The sequence below is a fragment of the Pinus tabuliformis genome, chromosome 3_2, assembly GCF_031772625.1.
Source record: "Pinus tabuliformis cultivar Carrire ecotype Pingquan chromosome 3_2, CPIR1, whole genome shotgun sequence".
Lineage (NCBI taxonomy): Eukaryota > Viridiplantae > Streptophyta > Pinopsida > Pinales > Pinaceae > Pinus > Pinus tabuliformis.
The window spans coordinates 1,013,996,987-1,014,005,258 of record NC_142302.1 but is presented as its reverse complement, the minus strand read 5'-3'; positions in this window follow the sequence as shown (position 1 = coordinate 1,014,005,258).

The following is an 8,272-nucleotide window of genomic DNA, read 5'->3' as shown; positions in this document are numbered from 1 at the left end:
TAGTTTAACCCTTTCTTCCTTGATCATTGATACAAGGTGGCTCAAACAAATGTGAAGTTACATATTCTTCACAAAAATTTACATTTATACATGTTTGACATATTGTCAACAACAACATAATTATAGACAACAACTGGATGGCCTAAACTCTTGTTTCAACAAAAGAAACAGAAATGTGAATTACCTTCATGTCTTACATTTGCATACAAATGATGGACTAGACAACAAGCCCACAAAACATGCCTTTAAAACAATTGACCCTTGAATTCAAGCATGTAGAAAAGGAATTCTATAGTTCTTTTTCAAAGATGAAACACTTCATCATCATCTCCATCCTGGAGACCAAATCAACTTTTCCCAAGTCAGGATTACATTACATGCATGTTTACAACAAAGTAATCAACCCTTCAAGTTAATCACACATACATGTTCAAATACAAGGAAATCATCAACATCCCTGTGTTCATGCACATCATTCTTATGCATGCATTTCATCCTTCAACTTTCGCTTAAGTACACTATACTTTCAAAGCTGAAATGAATAAATATGTATTAACTGATTGTACATTGTACTTTCAAGTCAAACATTAGACTCATGATCAAATGTAAAAATTGGTTCATACCTTTCAATGTTCAATAATTAAACTAAGCCACAAGAAACACTTAGCTATGTGACCTTGTTAAATAAATGTTATGAAAATCAAACTTCACTAGTAATATAATCTTTTCAATAAAATATATTTGCAAACCATTGTTTATTTTTCATTTGGCCTTTCCACATCAAATGACGTGGCTCCCTCTTTATCTTTATTATGATAGAAATTTTGTGAGATGGGTGTCTGCTATTTTTTATCTGTGCACATGCATACAATTTATTTAAATTTATTTGGTCATTGAGATTTTGATTATAAAATATTTTATTTATAGTAAATGAACAATTAATTAAATATGCACTTGATATCTATATATATATATATATATATATATATATATATATATATATATATATATATATATATATATATATATATATATATATATATATATATATATATATCTATATATATATATGTCACTTAGAATATATAGTTTTTGGTTTTATTATCATTTAATCATATTAATCTCCAATTTTTAGTATAACCTCTTAAATTTAATATTCAACTTGTTGAATAGTCAAGGGCTCCACCTAATTCTCAAAATGTGAGGTGGTAAAACTACCACGTGTTCAATTTCCATGGGTATGAAGAAACAAACATGTTCCAATTCATATCCAAAACAGTCACCTAAAACCCTTGATATCAAATTTCATATCTCTACCTATCGAGTGATTCAGGGTGGTAAGCAGTGGTAGATCATGGACTTAGATTGGCCAAACATGTAATGGATCTCAACAATTGAATATAGGGTCATATTTTTATCTATCTAGTCATCAAACATATCAACCTTATTTAATTTGGTAGCCAGTGACAACTATGCTATTGTTGTTATTGATCATGGACTTAGATTGGCTAGATAGGTAATGGATTTCAATGCTGAGTTAAAATATAGGGTCATATCAATAATTTTTTTTTTAAATAAAAATACCTTGTTAATACAAAGAAATATTAACTAGAAATAATCATGAGAATTTTTATTTATGCAAATGACAAATAATCATATAATAATACAATAATAAAGCTAGAAATGTGAAATGTATTTCAAAAAACTTGATTTACATGAAGTCACCAATATATAGTTTATGATTTTGGTGTTCTACATTAAAGGAATGAATTCTATGTTTATGGATTAATCCAATGGGTCTCGGGAAATATGTTGTAATCAAGTATTGTATTTTGAAGTAGACTATTTTATCTAATTTTGGATTATGTTGGAAGATATTCACCTCGAGAGACCCATATATGTTTAGTATTGGGATAATAATTTTATTTCATGAGTTTGTAGATGATACTGAAAATGGAAGAAAATAATAATGTAACTCCCAATATAACTATAATCAGACCATAAATTTTACAATTAATATAAATATTTTCATATTATATATATAATTTATTAATATTTATATTAAAAAAAACATATTTTATATATTTGATGCAAAAAAAAATTCAAATTTGATTAATTTTTTTATATAAATAATAAATACTATAATTCAATATCAAGTTTACTATTAGTAATTAAAATATAATGTAACTCCCAATATAACTATAAAAAAACCATAAAGACCTTCCTCTGGCTAGCCGGTACAAAAGGAGCTTTGAAGACCTCGGGGAGAATTTGTTTGGGTCAGAGCTAGTTAAGCTCTGTAGTGCTCAGGATCTCATAATTTGCAACGGTCTAAAGAAGTGGCCCAATTCTAGCCAGATGACCTGCATCCATGGGCTTGGTAGCAGTGTGGTAGACCATATTATCTCCGATCTCCCTCTATACAACGAAATAACAAATTTTGACATCTTAAACGACCACGAGCCTAACTCTGATCATAGGCCTTTACTTATAACTCTCAATTTTGTCATGCATAGAAATCCCATAGAAGATAATCCTTATAGCCAAAAGAAGTTAATATTTGATAGAAATAAAAAAGATCTCTTTCTAAATGAATTAAAAACTAATTTGCTTCCTTTATCTAGTATAGACAACATAGAAGATCTCTATCATAATTTTACTACAACCCTATCATATTCTATTAATAAGTTCTCAATTGAAGTTTCAAGTAATAAGAGAAATAGCAAAACCAACCCAAGGTATGACAAAGATTGTAAAAGTGAGAGGAGAGCAATTAAGGAAGTTGTTGATGAATCTCTTAAAATTGGCAAGATAAAAATATACAAAGCCCTAACTAAAAGGAAAAAAAGGTAGTATATTCGTAAAAGACAAGAGAATCTCTTACACCTCTCTAAGGTAGCTCCTAAGAAATTTGGAGGCAAATTCTAACAAGGAAAACTAAAGATAATAATAAAATTGCTTTACATGATTGGAATTCCTATCTTAAAAAGATTTATGAATCTCCAAATGTCATGGATAACTTTGAAACCCTTCTCACAATGAAAGAAGTTTTCTCATTAGAATACATTGATTTTGGGGTTAATCGCTTGGCTAATGGGAAAGCTAAGGACATTGAAGGTTACCAGGTGAAAATCTTAAAAATTGGAGGTCCTGTCCTCATCCCCCACATTCACAAGCTTTTCAATCAAGCAGTCAAGCAAGGGTTCCCTAAACCATGGACTCAAAGCCTCATTACCCCTATTTTTAAAAGTGGGGATACAAATAACCCCTCTAATTATTGGACAATTATGATCATCCCTCTCCTAGCCAAGTTATATGGTATTATTTTGGAGAGGAAGTTGAGCATATGGCTTCAAAGTGAAGGTAAGCAGGCTAAAGGCCAAGCGGGTTTTAGAAAGCAGCACTCAAGAACAGACCACCTCGTTACGCTTAGGATCATTGTGGAGGAATGCTGCAATGATAAATCCAGTCTCTTTTGTTGCTTTGTGGACTTTAGAAAGCCTTTCGATACAATTCCTAGAAACAACCTTTGGAACAGATTAAATGAGCTAAAGGTTCCTTTTGAGTTGAGAGCTGCCGCTATAAGGTTATACGAGAATGTAATTGCCAAGTTAAAGAGAAATGAGGGGTGGTCGAAAGATATTAAGTGTAATATCGGAGTTAAACGGGGTTGCCCCCTCTCCCCTACCCTATTTGGCATTTACATCGACAAGCTAGAAGGTTGTTTAGAAGAAGAAGGATGTGCTAGCACAATCTTAGCTGGGATAGACATCATCCTTATTCTCTACGCTGACGATATTGTTTTTCTCGCAAGGTGCCCCACTGATCTTGATAAGCAACTTATACTTCTTAAGGATTTTTGCTCTACCATGGGTATTATTGTTAACACTGAGAAAACAAAAGTTATGATTATCAAATCCAAGAAGGACACTTATGCTAATTTTATGTATGACAATAGTAACTTGGAGGAAGTGTCTTCCTACAAGTACCTAGGAATTGATATTCATTACAATCTCAACTAAAACTATAGCATTGAGAAAAGGATTAATGGGGGATGGAAAGCTTATTTTAGTCTTGAAAATAATTGTAAAACAACAAACTTCATAATGTGGGATAGAAAGAAGTTCCTCTTTGAAACTTTAATCACTCTGGTTATCTTATATGGATGTGAGGTTTGGGGTTGTAGCATCTCTAGAGAATCCTGGAGAAAGATTGAGCAAATCCAGAAGCATTTTATAACGTATAACCTCAAAATTAAAAGCAACACACCCTATCCTATTCTCCTTATAGAAGTGGGTCTTTTCCCTATCGAGAGCCTAGCTATGACTAGGCTTCTATTGTACAACCTCAAACTCAATAACATAGGAGACCATAGACTTCCTAAGCTAGCTTTAAATTCCACCCAAAAACACCTAAGGCTCAAATGAGGTTGGTATAAAGACACGAGGGTCTGGTTTAACCATTGGGAGATCAATGAGAATGTTGCATTTCAAAACATTAATAACATTAAAAATATTGTTACTTCTAGGTTCAAAGAAAAAATGTGGTGTGAGAAAGATTTAGTAGCTAAAAGAAAATTAAGATATTATAAGGAGGTCATCAACCCCACCCTAGAAGATGAAAAGTATCTCTCTATTTTAACTAGCTCAGAGAAGAAAAATAATATAGTCAATATTAGAATGAACTCTCATGAGCTCCATAGTGAAACGGGTCGTTGGGCAGTTCCTAAAACACCATGGATGGAAAGGTTCTGCCATCTCCATGAGAATACGAACATCAAGGATGAAAATCACTTCCTCTTAGAGCATGTACAACCACAATAGATCTCAGTTTCAAAATCTTTGTTGCAATACTAACCTTCCTAGCCTTTTACATTGTCAAAATTATAGTGAGCTCGGGAGGCTTCTCTTCAAGCTTTTTGAGCATAGGAATAAAATCTTAAATCAAACTAAATAATCGTTTCTTTAGGTCCGATAGACCAAAATTTAGTCTCAGTGGACGTTAACCACCACCACCATCATCATCTATATATATATAAAGATATATAATTTATTTATTTATTTAATAAATTTTATATTAAAAATATATATATTTTAAAAAAAAATTCATAACTATTTAAATTTTCTATATAAATAATAAATACTATAATTTCAATATCAACTTTTCTACTGTTAATTAAAATATCGCCTTCTTCCTCAACCCTTCACTTCGCTTCACTTCACTTTGTCCGGTATCGCCTTCTTCCTCAACCCTTCACTTCACTTCACTTCACTTCACTTCACTTCACTTCACTTTGCCCGGACTAAAAGAAATATAAAATGAATAGAAAATTTGGATTAACACATATAAATATAACCTTGCATGTTTATGGCAAGAACATGGTGAATCACCAACCCTATCCCTCTTGTCTCTTGTTTTCACTGGATTTTTTTTTTTCTTCGTTTAAAGATGAATTGATATATTACTTATATTTTTAAATAAAAAATTACAAAATGTAATGTGTATAAAATATTATGTTTTTTATTTATTTAATTGTTTTTATGTTAAAAAAACTATGATGTTTTTAATATTTGTAATGGTCATGAAAAATGTCCATTTTATTTTACAAAAAATTAATTTAATTATCAAATTTATTATTAAAAAGATAAAAAGTAATAATAAATATTTTTTTAACATGAAAAAAATAATATATATATATATATTATAATTTAAAAAACAAAAACATTTTAAATATAATATTTCATTTCACACCTTTCATAACAAGGAAAATATGTCTATTAATAAAAAAGATAGTGAAGGAATTGTGTTTTTTATTTTTTAATTATTATTAAATATGTGAGAAATAATAATATTTTATATTAATATGAATATATATTAATAAAAATAGATAATTAAGTTGTGAATATATTTATTATTTTTTTCCTAAAATATATTATTTTATATAAAATAATATTTATGTTATTTGATTAGAAAGTAATTAAATTTGATAAAAAATGAATAAGAGATAAATAATCTAAAAATGCAAATACTTTATATGTGAGAAGATAATACATTATAAATATTGTTTATTATTTATATCGCAATTTAATTCACCACATAACAGAGCCAACAACAATTGTTTGGATCTATGTAGGGAATAAGCACCAACTACTCCCCAAATTCCAATTCCAAATCCAATTCTCAATGCCATTAATGACATCTTGTCATTTAGATGCTCCAGCCATGTCACTTTAATATGGGCACTGCTACTATTATTGTGAGTTTCTCTCCCTGGGTTTTCCTTTCCATTACATGAATCTAAAGGATGCCCATGTAACCATTTATTCTTTTGAAATGACGTTGCACTGAATGTGGAAAATTATGTTCCTCAGGGGATTGGCCCACGAAGGTTTTTAGATGAAACATCTAGAACAACCAAACTATATAGTTTAGAGAGCTCTTCAAGTATGTGTCCACTCAAATTATTCTTGCTTAAGCCTAACTCCTACAAAGTAGATATGTTACTAAGAGACGGTGGGATTGGCCCTTCCAACTGGTTGCCAGATAAATTTAGCAATCTCAATCCACTCAAAATTCCTCCCTTCCAACTGGTTGCCAGATAAATTTAGCAATCTCAAGCCACTCAAAATTCCTATGCTTGCCGATATTTGTCCTATAAAATTATTGTTGAACAAATTAAATATAATATTTTTGTACATGTATGAGAGTATATTCACTTTTTTTAATGTCAAGTGACATTTCTCCACCTTCATCAAAAGAAGACGTTGAAGAGCAGTGAATCCACCCGCCTGCTCAATGAGATGCTGATGAGCTTGAATATGAGTATGGTAATGAAGAAAGCACACAAACATGGTGATGAGCAGAACACTACATTTACGATCCATTTCTCTCCAACTTCTTTCAAAGCCAAAGGCTGAAGTGTTGTTATTCACCATGCATTTATAATCACAGCAGCAGCTGTCATTTAAAAGGCCTGTGGGTGAAAACTGTAATGCAATGAGAAAATTCAGAGAAATGTTTAATGAAGTCAAGCTTGTGAAGAAAGTGGTGGAAAATGCTCAAAAATTTATTTGGAATTTTTTGTCATTCACATAAATGCAATTCTACAGGCTCAGAGAAGCGCAAGACAGAGGGAGAAATCGAAAAAATTGTTGCACCGGAAAATCATTCGAACTTCATTCAAATTATGTAAGCTGTATACCTGGAAAAATGGGCCTTTTGATCTTGACTCGGAAAAAACAGAGAGAATGGAGACCGAAAAATCTTCGAGACATGGATAGAAATTTAACCGTGTAGACACGCAAGGAAAAACGGAGAGAAATGGATGTCATGATTGATTTGATTTTGGGAAAAAAGAAAGTGGAAACTAGAAAATGGGCATTCGACTTTGGCACGGAAGAATATTCGAGATATCAATGGAAATTTAATAGAAATTTCCATTAAAGAAATTTAGTGGCGTAGATCTGGAACAAAGAATAGAAAACGGTAAGAAGAATAAATGTATTGACTTGACTTGAGGGTAAACAGAGTAGGGAAAATGACGGTGTATTGAGTTGATTCTGTGGGGCCAACGGAGCGGAAGATCTTTCTGGGAACTTTCTGTAATTCATATAAAATTCGGAAAAAAAAGGGGGAAAATAGGCGTCTCGACTTGACCGGGAAAAAGAGAGTTAAACTTCACAGGAATTTAATGTATAGAAATTCAATCCAGAGCGGAATTTTGTTGAGTCCATAGAAATTCAATCGTTTGAGTTTTGTTTAGTTGATATAAAACCAGTGAAAACATGACGTGCGAGAGAAAAAGTGGGGAAATTCTATTTTGATATAAAGTATTTTACATTTTTCCTTTTTATATTTTTTTTAATATTAACTTAAATTTATTTTAATTTTGGATTTATGAATAGTTAGGAGGGATTAAATCTATTTTCATTTTAAAAATATTTGTAGATAGTAGATTTCATCTTTTTCCGTGTGTGTGTCATAGATCCAAAGTTAAGATAGATCTAAGCTTGTTATTTTATAACTAGTACAACCATATTAAAAATATTAATGTGGTTGATATAGGGAAAGGCTCCATAAATATAACAAAAAAACTATTACAACACAAAGAATGTCTTACCAATGCACACATTTACCTGATTAGCTACGTATTTATGGGTCAACTTTAACTTGAGAAAAAAATAAAATTGCACATCTTATTATAAAGTGGACCATTTTGCTGAACAATGGAGACTCAATGAGTTCAGAAGGCACTACTCTGTTAGGGTTTCTC